This window comes from Helianthus annuus, chromosome 15 (assembly GCF_002127325.2).
Source record: "Helianthus annuus cultivar XRQ/B chromosome 15, HanXRQr2.0-SUNRISE, whole genome shotgun sequence".
Classification (NCBI taxonomy): Eukaryota; Viridiplantae; Streptophyta; class Magnoliopsida; order Asterales; family Asteraceae; genus Helianthus; species Helianthus annuus.
In genome coordinates, this window is record NC_035447.2 from 123,099,658 (window position 1) to 123,113,077 (window position 13,420).

Below are 13,420 nucleotides of genomic sequence, written 5' to 3' on the forward strand. Positions count from 1 at the left end.
TTTGCAGAGATGGTATAATATACAGATCAAATGAGTTTTTCTCAGTTTGATATAGGTTTCTTGGGTTTCTTTTGGGCACTTGAGGGCCTCTTTTGGGTGTATTAGATCTATAGCGCGACAACGTACAGCTAGGTCAGCATGTATCTGGATGCAGCAGAAGCTGTCGTTGCCTAGCACCTCCAGGTCAGCATATATCTGGATGCAACAGAGGAGGTACACGACTTTTTTCAGAGAAGATTTCAGAATCAGATCAAAATTGTGTGTATCGGGACAACATACAGACATTCAAATAGAAATGAGCTAATTCCAAGTGACTTTCTTTCCTGGGGTCATGTACAATTTTAGTTCTGAACAGAAGGACAGCCAATATATCCCCGGATGATTCAACAATATAAAGACCCGAAACCTCAGATGTTGGCTATCTATCAACGCAAGATTTAAGATCATAAAATCATACGCCGTTGGTATGTTACCCACATGGTACATAGTTCGTTATGTTTATATCACTTAGTATCTTTTATCATGTTGAGCGTCAAGCCTATCGACATATCGCAGTAGATCCTAGTCTTTTCAGCTATGGCACCTTACATGTGTTAGTCAAACCCTTTAACACGAACATTTATTTCACTTCCCATATCATGCAATTTATCTTTTTGGCTTTTTCATTTTTCTAATGTTTTTGTATTTTTCTCATTTTCTCCCTCTAAAACAATACATACATATATATATATATATAGGGGAAGGTTGATTTGAGAAGAAAATTTAGTTGAGAAGAAAAAGAACAAAGGGTAATTTTGTAAAACATTAAATAGTTTTTTTAACCTATCTCATTTATTATCACCTTTGACTAATTAATTAGTCATAAAGATTATCAACCTCCACACTAACTATTTTTGCCTACACACATCAAAAGTTATCCTACATATTTCAAAATTTATCCTACACGTTGAAATTTATTCTACATAACTCGTAATTTATCGTATACACCTCGTATTTTATCCTACACTTTAAATTATTTTATTTTATTTCTTTCAAACAATATATATTTTGAAGATAAGTTACAAAATATTTATTATAGTTAGCTATTAAAAAGGAAGACTACAAATTAATGATCTATGTAGATTTAGCAATGTACCCTTATAGTAACATTAAATACTTATATTAAATGAAGTAAAATAAAACATTCTTATTGGTTGAAATTTCTTCTTTTTTCTTCTTAAAAATTTTTTTCTCATTTCAACTCTCCACTATATATATATATATATATATATATATATATATATATATTTCTTTTCTGAGTTTTCTCCCCCTAAACTCTATATCTATCTATATGTCCCTCTTGGTATCAGAGCATTTGGAATTTTCTCATACAAACATTTGGAATTTTTTTAATGTTTTTGTTTTTTTTCGTAGGTAAATTTGTTCATAAAGTTTTCTATTCTTAGGTAGTTTTTATTTATGCTCAAATTTAGGGGGAGAAATTATGAAAAATACAAAAACATTAAAAAAATTGAAAATTCATTTCATTTCCCATGTCATGCAATGCTTCTATTTGGCTTTTTCTATTTTTTTAATGTTTTGTATTTTTCATAATTTCTCCCCCTAAATTTGAGCATAAATAAAAACTACCTAAGAATAGAAAACTTTATGAACAAATTTACCTACGAAAAAAAAAACAAAAACATGCTCAGTCAGTAAAACGGATCATTTTCAGAAAATCCACAAGCACTTGAAATTTCGAACTGTTGACAGGTTTGGTAAACAAATCGGTAGCATTTGCATCTGTGTCGATTTGCTCCAATTTGATAAGACCTCTGTCAAAGCAGTCGCGTATAAAATGAACCTTAATATCAATATGCTTGGTTTTTGAGTGGAAAACAGGATTTTTCACAATTTGTATGGCAGCATCATTATCACAGTATATGGTAATCTTAAGATAAGTCAAACCGTAGTCCTGCAATTGATGTTGCATCCACACCACTTGAGAGCAAGACGCCGAAGCTGCAACATATTCTGCTTCAGCTGTGGAAATAGCTACCGTTTGTTGCTTCTTGCATTGCCAAGAAATGAGCCTGTCACCCAAAAATTGACATCCAGCAAAGGTGGATTTCCTGTCCTTGTCAGTGCCTCCAAAGTTACTGTCAGAAAACGCAAACAGGTCAAAATTCGAATCCCTCGGATACCACAGACCAAACCTGGGTCGGCCTTTAAGGTACCGAAAGATTCGTTTAACAGCAGTAAGATGAGAAGTTTTAGGATTAGCCTGATATCGTGCGCAATTGCAGACAACAAACATGATGTCAGGATGACTAGCTGTCAGATACATCAATGAACCGATCATAGACCGATAAAGTCGTTGTTCAACGGAGAATCCTTCAGCATCTTCAGTTAACAATGGTCTTTCTGCCATTGGATTTTCTGCCAGTTTAGCGTCAGTGAACTTGAATTTCTTCAGCACATCGTCCACATATTTCCCTTGATGAATCAAAATGCCCCGTGAATCTTGTTTAACTTGTAAACCCAGAAACAATGTCATTTCTCCGAGCGCACTCATCTCAAACTTCTTTTGCATAACTCTCTCAAACTCCTTGCAAAGCTCCTCACTTGTAGATTCGAAGATAATGTCATCGACATAAATTTGAACCAAGATTTGATCCTTACCCACTCTCTTGATAAACAGAGTCTGGTCTATCATGCCACGTGTGTATCCATGAGCCAGAAGATGCTCAGTTAGAGTAGCATACCAAGCGCGTGGTGCTTGGTGTAATCCATACAATGCCTTGTCAAGCTTGTAGGCATATTCTAGATGAGCTGGATGAGCAAAACCCGGTGGCTGCTCAACAAAGATTTCTTCTTTCACATCTCCATATAAAAACGCTGTCTTGACATCCATCTGATACACAGTGAACCTCATATATGACGCGTAGGCTTAGAAGATTCGAATGGCTTCAAGTCGCGCAACCGGAGCATATACTTCATCATAATCCAGACCCTCTATTTGTTTGAATCCTTGGACCACCAATCGTGCTTTATTACGAACAATAACTCCTTCAGAATCTTGCTTGTTCCTAAAAACCCAGCAAGTTCCAAGCTTGCGTTTTCCTTTGGCAACTCCACCAGTTTCCATACTCCGAGCTTCTCAAACTGGTTTAACTCTTCATGCATAACATCAACCCATCCTGGTTCCTGCAACGCTACATCAATAGTTTTAGGTTCAATTTGAGAAATGTAGCTAGAGTATAAGCACAAATTAATGGTTCCTGATTGGCTTCTAGTTTGAACGCATGCACTAATAGGACCGATCACATTCTCAATAGGATGATTTCTTTGAACACTTGTTGGAATGACAAATTCAGGTATCGTCTCGTCTAGAGATGTGTGCATGTTGCTTGACTCCCCCTCATTAGGTGCTACCGAACTATGATTCACGGGAGTGGTAACAGTATACTCTTCAGGAATAGGATTAGCAAACAGTTCTGATCCAGCTGTATTAGGTGAAATTCCACTAGATTGTGCACCTTCAGGAGATTGATGAGACATTTGTTGGGGCAGAGGATGCTGTGTAAACAGCATTCCCGGTGGGTCAATGGTGTGATGTCTGAAGCTTCCTTCTGTCTGTTCTTCTTCTTCAGTATCTTCAAAGGATAACGGTTGCTTTGGAGTAGATATGTCTGCATCTGAAGAAACACTTGACAAAATGTTAAATGATTTAATCAAATTTGCATAATCATATAACCAATCTGGTCCAACTCTAGCATCCGTAGCATTTTCTTCGAGCCATTCAATGTTGCACGACTCGACGACCTTTTTAGTTACTTTGTTGTACACTCTATAGGCAGATCCTTTAGCATATCCAACAAAGAAACATTCGTCTCCTTTGACTTCAAACTTTCCATTAGAGTCCATAAGTAATAATACACATGGACATCCAAAGATACGAAAGTGTGAAACCGAAGGTTTACGTCCTTCCAGAATCTCATAAGGAGTTTTCATATGACGTTTATTTACTAAAGCATGATTCTGGACGTCACAAGCCGTGCTAACTTCTTTAGCCCAAAAGAAACTAGGAAGCTTCGAGTCAGCCAACATAGTTCGTGCAGCCTCGATAAGAGTACGATTTCTTCTTTCAGCTACTCCATTCTGTTGAGGAGTTCGAGGTGCACTATACTGGCGATCAATTCCCTTTTCATTGCAGAATGTATCCAAAGTAACGTTCTTGAATTCTGTTCCATTGTCAGATCGAATAACCTTCTCTTTGGTGCTTGCTTGATTTTCTGCCAGTGTGATGAATTGCTTCACTAAGACTGCAGTTTCATTCTTGTGGCTGAGAAAATACACCCAGGTATAACGTGAATAATCATCAACGATTACGAGACAATAAGCTTTCTTGCCAATACTCAACACATTCACTGGACCAAAAAGATCCATATGAAGTAATTCGAGGACGGATTTCGTTGAGGGTGCAGGTTTAGACTTGTAAGGTTTTCGCTGAGCTTTTCCTTTCGCACAAGCAACACATTTTTCAACCAACATGAAATCTTTGATTGGAAGATCACGGACTAGTTGACCTTTAGTCAGTCGGTTCAGATTCTTCATGTTCACATGCCCAAGGCGACGATGCCACAGTAGACCATCATGTTCTGAAATCTTCGAGAATAGGCAAGTAACTTCTTCACATGGTTTCTTGTTCATATCAATCACATAAGCGTTTCCACGTCTCTCTGCTGACATTAAAAACCAGTCTTCAGGAATCACAATCCCTGGCTTCAACACATAGCATCCTTTCTTAGTAAAATGGACTGAATTTCCTCGATCACAAATCTGTGAAATGCTCAACAGATTGTGTTTCAGTTCTAGGACATAATTCACATTTTCGAAGCTTAAAACACCGTTTTTCACTGTTCCTTTCAACGTGATTCTTCTTGATTCTCCTCCCGCAAAAGAGACATATCCACCGTCAAATTCTTTTACATTGACCAGTTGAGACAAGTCTCCCGTCATATGCCTGGAACAGCCACTATCCATGTACCAGAGGCGCACGGTAGTCCTCCACAGCTGTTCCTGCACGATTAGCGGGATTAGTTAGATTTAGGAACCCAACCCATAGTGGATCCGGGTTTCCCTTGTGCATCAAAATATGTCACTCTTTGCCAAATGAGATTATCTTTGATCAGATATCTTGAAGGATTTTTCATTAGATACCTTTGGCCAAATGTATTAGATTGTGCAGTACCAGTTTTAGGTTTCCAAAAAGTGTTTGACCAATTAGAATTATAGTTATCAAAACAATTATTTTGATTTCTTTGAAGACTGTTTCTTTGATTTTGATTTCTACATTTGGTTGCATTCCAATTTTGATCAGAAGGTTTAGTTTTGCGATAGTTGTTCTTCATTGTCTTAGACCTTTCAGTCATCATTGACTCTGAACAACGATATCGGTTAGACTTGACCTTCTGATTTTGAATGAACTTCTTATTGTATTGTGCACTTGGGAGTTGAACACAGTTTCTGGCAATGTGGCCAGCAATTCCACAATTAAAACATGTTTGACGTTTCATTTTGTGAGTATTTTGAAAATTTTGATAAGCTTTGCTTGGTTTTGAATGATTGGACGTTTTGGTTTTCCGAATATGTTTTGCTTGTGGTTGTTCTGAGCATTTTGGTGTCTGCTGATTAGAACAATCATGTGATGTTGATGAACAATTTGACACACTTTCTTTACTGTGATCATCATTCGAAGTGGATGTTTTAAGTTCAAAAACATTTTCTGATGACTCTTTATTTATCTCAAGCCCTTGTTCTTCTTTACTAAATTCAGTTTCAGTATTTGAACATGCAGAAGTCTCATCAATATACATTTCATCAACGCATTTATCATGTGAAACTAATTCAGGTTCAATTTCAACTACAGTTTCCAATAGGATCCCACTAGATTCAACATTAGGGATGCCCACTGAGACAGATTCAGAAGAAAAATCACGATACTCTTGATTTTCTTGTGAAGAAGTTTCAGTGGTTTCACTGAATGTGTCCTGAGGGACCTCACCTGTAACACTGTCATCAACCAAGGGGTCAGAAACATCACATTCACAATCATTTACCGAAGAAAATTCATCACCAGACTTATTGTTCAAAGTTTCAACACAAACATTATCAGTTTTGCCCAAAACATCAGGCTCACTAGACGAAACATAAGTAGAAAATGACGCAAACAAAGACCGACCAAAAGCAATATCAGATTCAGTTTGTTCAAAATAATTTTCAGAAATATTAGAATTGAACAACTGGTTCACTCCCAAGAACATCTCCACACTTTACTTCAGAAAATTCATCTGCACATGAAGACGAAACGTTAGGATCAATCAAGCCTTTAGAAACAAAATTTGTATGAATAGACCTTTGTTTCTCAATTGGTAATTCTTTAAATGATGACTTATTGTTTTTAGGACCATAAGTCATGTTACCTTCATTCATCATCTCCTCCTCAGTCATTGGTAAATAAGTATAATTATCATTGTAGGGAGGAGGAGTCTGATTATAACCCAAACCACGCCCTTTCTTTTCCTTGAACGCGAGCTGTTGATCACACAAGTTTTTGACTAATTTGCTGGAAGAATCAAATTTCTTTATGTTAAGCTCATTTATTTTATATCTATCTCTGATATCCTCCAGCTCTTTAGTCACGTTGCATAGTTTCTCCTGAACATATAAGAGTTAAGTAGTTTTTACAGTTACATCATCTTTAAGTTTGATGATGTCTTTTCGCTGAGCTTCAATCTTTTCTTTATAAAGTTTTTCGTTTTTTGATAAAGTAAAATTTTTATTTTTTATATCTTGATAATCTTGAATTAGCTCAGTGTTGTGAATTCGATATGCTTCAACTCTTTCTCTACATTCAGGAGTACAGAAAACAGAAAGTACCTCTTCTTTGGTGAGACCTTTGACTGGAGCTGAAAGAATCTAAGTCATGAGAGCAATGTTCTCAGCTGAAATCTCCTCCTCAGGTGCTAGAGTTTCATCCCCAATGGCAGGAACTTGAACATTTGAGGTCATAAAAGCAATGTTGTTTGGATTTGCTTGTTTTTCTGGAGCTGAGATATTTAGTCGCTCAATTTCTGAGCTCCAATCAAAGTTGATATCAGGCTGAACCACCAAGGCTTGAGCTAATACTAGAGGTTGAGGACTTCCACTAACAGCAGCATCATCCGTTATACTTGATGTGGTCACAAGAGCTCTTTCACGATTAGGTGTAACAGGCGGGGCTGGAGTCTTTTCCCTATTAATCGGTGGCTTGGTGCAGTTTCATGCATAGTGTCCTTCCTCATGACAGTTGTAACAACGAAAATTAAAAGGAACTGTTGAAGCCCCATTAAACGAAGCTCCCCATTTATTTTTGCCAGTTCTTTTCATAAACCTAGTTGCCCTGAAAGCAGCCATAGCCATCTGCCATGTGATGTCCATTTCTTCAACATCATCAGGATAAATTTGATGTAAGTCATCACCACACCATTTAGGAGGATCAATTTTTCCTGCAACAAATGCATTCAAACAGTTTATGACAGAGGCTGCGATATCTAGATTTTCTTTAGACTGTTGTGTAAAGAAAGCAATCATCTCATTTTTCACAGCGGAAGAGGAAGCAGCAGCAGACGTATTTGAAGATGGCGCAGCAGTAGATCGTGATGGAGCAGCTTGAGTCGAAGTTCCAGAAGTTCCAGAGTAATAGACATTTGCTGAGGTAGGAGAAGATTTAGCAGACGCTGCATTGCTAAACATTTGAAATCCTCCTTGAGACAAGAGAGCTGCGTTGTTATTGTTTGACAAAGTAGGAGCAACAGAGAATCCTGCAGCTAGCATGTTGTTCTTATAGTTGGTTTCTCTTTGTTTATCATCTAGTTCACAAGCTTTGATGTGAGAAATCATCTCTGACAGACTGCACCTAGCAAGATCTTTTGTTTTCTTGATCATAGCAACATGATGATCCCAGCTTTTCGGCAACGCGTTCAGAAGCTGTCTATTTATCGAAGCATTTGATGTATGAATTTCTTCCATCTGCATTTGAGTGACCAGTTTGACAAACCTCTGAAGTTGGTTATCAACAGTTTCTCCATAGATATGGTTGAAATTGTTGAAATTTTGTCTTAGCAAATTTCTTCTACTCTCCTTCATGTCCTCATTCCCTTCATAAACATCGATCAGGGATTCCCACAGTTCTTTGGCGGATTTGCAGGCACGAAAACCAATAGCAATGTCTGGACCCAATCCCAAGGTCAAGTAGGACAGTGCTCTTTCGTCTTCTTCAATTATATCAAGATCATCTTCAGTATATTGATTTTTGGGTTTCTTTATTTTCAGACCAGGTTCAGTAGGACTATCTGTCATTATCTCCCTTGGACCTCTTAGAATACATCTCCAAATTTTAGAATCCTTCACCTTCACATGTTTTTCAAAACGCCACTTCCACTCAGGAAAGTCATTTGCATCAGTCAACCTTGGAATCTGTGTAGTGGTTCCAACCTTTGAATCCAGTTCTTGTTGTTTGTTAAGAGCAGCTAAGTCAACATTATTTGTAGACATGATTAATTAATTAATTAATTAATTATGTTTTAGGTCCAAAGGTCAATGTTCAAAGTTCAAAGTCCAAGGGCCAATTCACGTTGCAAATCGTCGATGCGAGTCGAGATCACGGTTGCGAGTCGAGACCAAAAGTAGACAAATCGAGACTTTAGTTGGTTACGAGTCGAGACTAGCAGTTGATGACTCGAGACTAATTCTAGTTGTGAATCAAAACAGGCAAGTTGATAACTCGAGACTAAAGCAGGTTGCGAGTCGAGACAGTGATGTTGACAAGTCGAGACAGCTGATTGCGAGTCGAGACCAGATGTTGACCACTCGAGACTGCAACTGATTTTGAGTCGAGAGCTGCAAAAAAATTGTGAGATAATGTTGTTGACTCGTAATCCCTGATTTTCAACACTTTTGAAAATTCAAAGATATCGAAATCTTCAAATTTTCTTTGATCACCAAATCTCCGAGAAATCAGCAAACAACACACTGAAATCACACGAACCAAAATCAATACAATCTTTCAATATTTTCTATGAACAGTTTGAAGATTGAATGATCCAAAAACTGAACATGCAATCGAAACTATTGTCACTGCAAACAAACACTAGCAAAAACCGGATCAGTAATATAAGATATATCCTTGAATCAGAATGATATCAAAACCGAACCAAGAATTGGTTTCTTGGCTCTCATACCAATTGTAAAATCCGAGAGGACCTTTCAATGATATCAAACAGGTACTTGTGAATGTGCGGAAATCAATCACAAGTTGATTCAAGTATAAACAATCAAGACCGAAACAATATATAAATAAAACAAACCAGAAAATCTTGCATTCAACGATTAACGAGACTGATACAAGACTTCACAAGCTTTCGGTCGCCTATTCCTTTCTACGTACTGATCAACCTAAACCTGATGGTAAAGGTTTACTTAAATACTAAACATATGGGTCGAAACCCTTAGGCCCACTCGAAAACTTATACAAAACCCATTTAAACATATCGACCCAACAGTGAAATGAACTAAACAAAAACATTAACCCTTGAACTATATATCCCTCTATGAATAAACCTTTAGGTTCCAACAAAAACGCACAACCCCTGTTGAGAATTTCTGAGAAGCAACAAATCCGACCATAGTTCTTTCCTCTACGACGCATCGTTTGGAGCATAAACATTTACCAAATTCAATCTAATACCAGAGAGAATGAGAATGCCACAAACACAAAGAAAGTACATGTGCTTTACTGTTTCTACTTCTGAAAAAACGGTAGGATTCCATAGCGATACCAATCCACCCGATCTCCCATGCGAGTCAACTGAAGCCAAATTAAAAGCTGATTTACCCCACATCTGGTTAAATAGAAACCCATCCGAATTACTGATTTTTGTTTTCTGTACACACAGAAAGTGCACCCCCTGACTAGTCTTAATACCCCGAATCCAGTCTACTTTCCGGGGATCCCGGACACCTCTGAGATTTATAGATAGAATACTCATTGTAGACCGATTTGTACAACTTCGCCTATTATGATTTCCCTCAATTCTTCTTCAAACCCGTTCAATTGCATACCAACACGCTGACCGATACTGATTGTGGCTCCAATCTCTTCATCGCACTGGGTATTATCTGAAGCCAGAGTAGCGGATTGACGACGGTTATCAGGTGACGAATAGGTAGGGGCGATACCTGGTGGGAATGACACGAATTGCTAGGCACCGGATCAGGTGTGTCACTATTATCTCTAGGACGGTTTAAATCGATGGACCCATCTGATACATCTTCATTTCTATGTCTGGGCCTGGTGACATTACCTTGGATTGAGCCCACAGAAGGTGGGCTCCTAACATTGCGATCTCTTTTTCCCAATTGTAATTTATTAAGCCCAGGAGTATTACTAGGCCCATTTTGCTCCTTGGTCCAATTCGCATTATTAATAACCTGGGGCCCAGGGTCAGCCGCCACTACATTGACTGGGACTTCATTATTCCTTGGCAAACCATCATTCACCATCTCTTCCCCACGTGCATTGTCCTCTTGGAATTCACACCTAGGATTAAGAGACGGCTGCTCCATGTCCCCATGCAGCGAATTAAAGCTGTTGGTATGAACATCATTGGCTGACTTTTGATCTTCCTTAGACTCTTCAGTTCCTTGAGGACTACAGCCATCGACCGGCGACTCATCTCGCCTGATTTCCCCTTCTTCCATGTCATCCTCCATATTTTCCTCCTCATCATCATCGGATTCCAACTCATTGTCATTCATAGATTTTTCTTCATCCAATTCTGGTTTCTAAACGCCCACGTCTTTGGTGACCCAGACAACGAATCTTTTTTCCCTCCAATTTAGCACCACAGACTCCTCAATTCTTCTACCGAGGGGGACCAGTACCACTACTGAGCTATCTGCGTTGTCAGATTCTTCCCAAGAGAACGAAGATTCCTGTAAGACCTTACCAAAGAGGCTCCCTATTTGGTCGAATATCGCATTATCTCTAAGATGGACCGGGACGCCGGTAATCCGGAGAGGCGCAACCCTATCCATAGGAAGATCCTCACCATTCCACACATGGAAACGACTGAATATGTTTGACAAACAATCTGCATGGTTGCTCATAATATCTCTAACTCTACCAGGATCACCGAGTGTGAGAAGTACACTTAGTCCTCCGACGTAGTTCTCCAGTCCACTATTGCTTAATATTTGATTTAAACTGTTGAGACCGAGTGTGAGAAGTACACTTAGTCCTCCGACGTATGACAGACCATAGTTCTCCAGTCCACTATTGCTTAATATTTGATTTAAACTGTTGAGAGTTCTGAGATCTTTAATAATGCCATGGATTGAACGTCCCATGCAGTGTAACGGGTACTTAGAACCTTTGATATCAATAGTAATCGTCTTTGAGCCCAAGTTGTTAACATGGCTATCCTTACGAAATAGGTCAGCATAAGAGAGCCCTTCCTTAACCGTTGCTCCTCCGGAAGAAACACCCATTTGGGTTTGCTGGTTTGCATGCATCTGATCTTTTGGCTTCCATATTTTCTCACCAACAATCTTGGACGTATAGATAAACTTTTTGTGATTTTTATCATATTTTGCCAGGGCAACCGATACTTTTGCTTCGAGTATTTTTACTGTGTTCATAGCCACCAAAGTAGCATCCACGTTTTCTACTCCCACATAACGGATGAAGCCGAAACAATTCCCACTTTTATCTTTCTTACGGGCCAAGTACGCATCTGAGACAAAGCCATGGGGTTGGAACGCACACCATAGCTTAGGCAAATTCTGCACCAAGAAAGTGATTTCCACACCATTGCCTCTACTTTTCCTGTTCTTTTGATACTGAACTTCCGACCAAGGGGTATCCCCATCCACCTCACCTTCCCACGCCATACTTCAAAAACCGGGCGACTCAAGACTCCGCTAACAAACTCGTATCAGCAGGACGAGACTCCGCATAGATCAATCACCGGCTGTTATACAGAGACTGAATCGAACTCCGGAGAAGAGGCAAACAAGCTAACGAAACGGGGAGGGAAGCGAGGAAATCGAGAGAACTCCGGTTGAGAAAACAGCAGTTGAGGGGCACCGGGGAAGACGAACAGACCCACCGATCCAAACGGGCTCGAAGCACTACTAACAAAACTCGTTATGATCGGCAAGACGAGAGTCCGCACGATCAATTACAGGCTGTTATACAGCGCAGGAGCAATCGCCGGAGATAGATCTCTAATTCGTCGTTGTAGAGACAAGTACTCTCACCTTTTGTGATTCAACTTACCATATAATGATGATGATAATAATGATAATAATAATGATAATAATAATGATGATGATGATAATAATAATGATAATAATAATAATAATAATAATAATAATAATAATAATAATAATAATAATAATAATAATAATAATAATAATAATAATAATAATAATAATAATACTTATAAAGATAAATGTGATATATAAATATTATCAATGAAGTTAAAAAATCTTCTATGAGTGTATTTTTTTACAAAAGATGTTTGTATAGAAGGTAATGCAAACTTAGGTGTAAAAGCTTTTAAACTTGGGTCTTGATATCATATTAGAAACTTGGTATGTCCCAGGTTGATAAATTATATTATAATGTTTATAAAAGTTCAAGTTTCAAGTTATACAAAATTTGGGGTTCACAAATTTATAACAAAAAATCGTTCGAGTATATAATCGTCACAACTTTTTTTGTCACACGACTATATAGTGATGTCTAGCATAAATGGGTCAAAACAACTAATCATCAATACGAGTTATATTTAGTACTGTTTAAATAACTTTTAGTTTCCTTTTTAAAATTAATATATAATTTTCCATTAGCCATTCTAATCTAAATGAGATTCACCGCAACATTTGCATAATCTAAAGAGAAAACTTCATAGAAACCTCTATACTGTTGGGTAGACAATTAAAATTAAACTACACATTTTAAAATTGATAAAAGACAGACCAACTATATATATAATAATCTAAAATGAAACCTTCCTAACAATTTCTGAGTTCACATCTTTCAAACGACTTTTGCTCTTTCCTGTTTATATATATTTCCTGCAACTCTATGTTTATTCAAAGGGGTTTGAATAAAAATTCTTATCTCATTTGTAGTTTAATTAAATCTTTGAATAACAGGGAATTAAATCTCATGTGTACTTTATTCTGGTTGTTTGAATCAGTGGCGGACCCATGAATTATTTCATGAGGGTGCATAATATTTTTAAAACAAAAGAATATCAAGTTAAAATTTGGTATATAAAAAAATTCGGTTCATATCGGGCCAGGTCATGTAAAACAAAAGAATATCAAG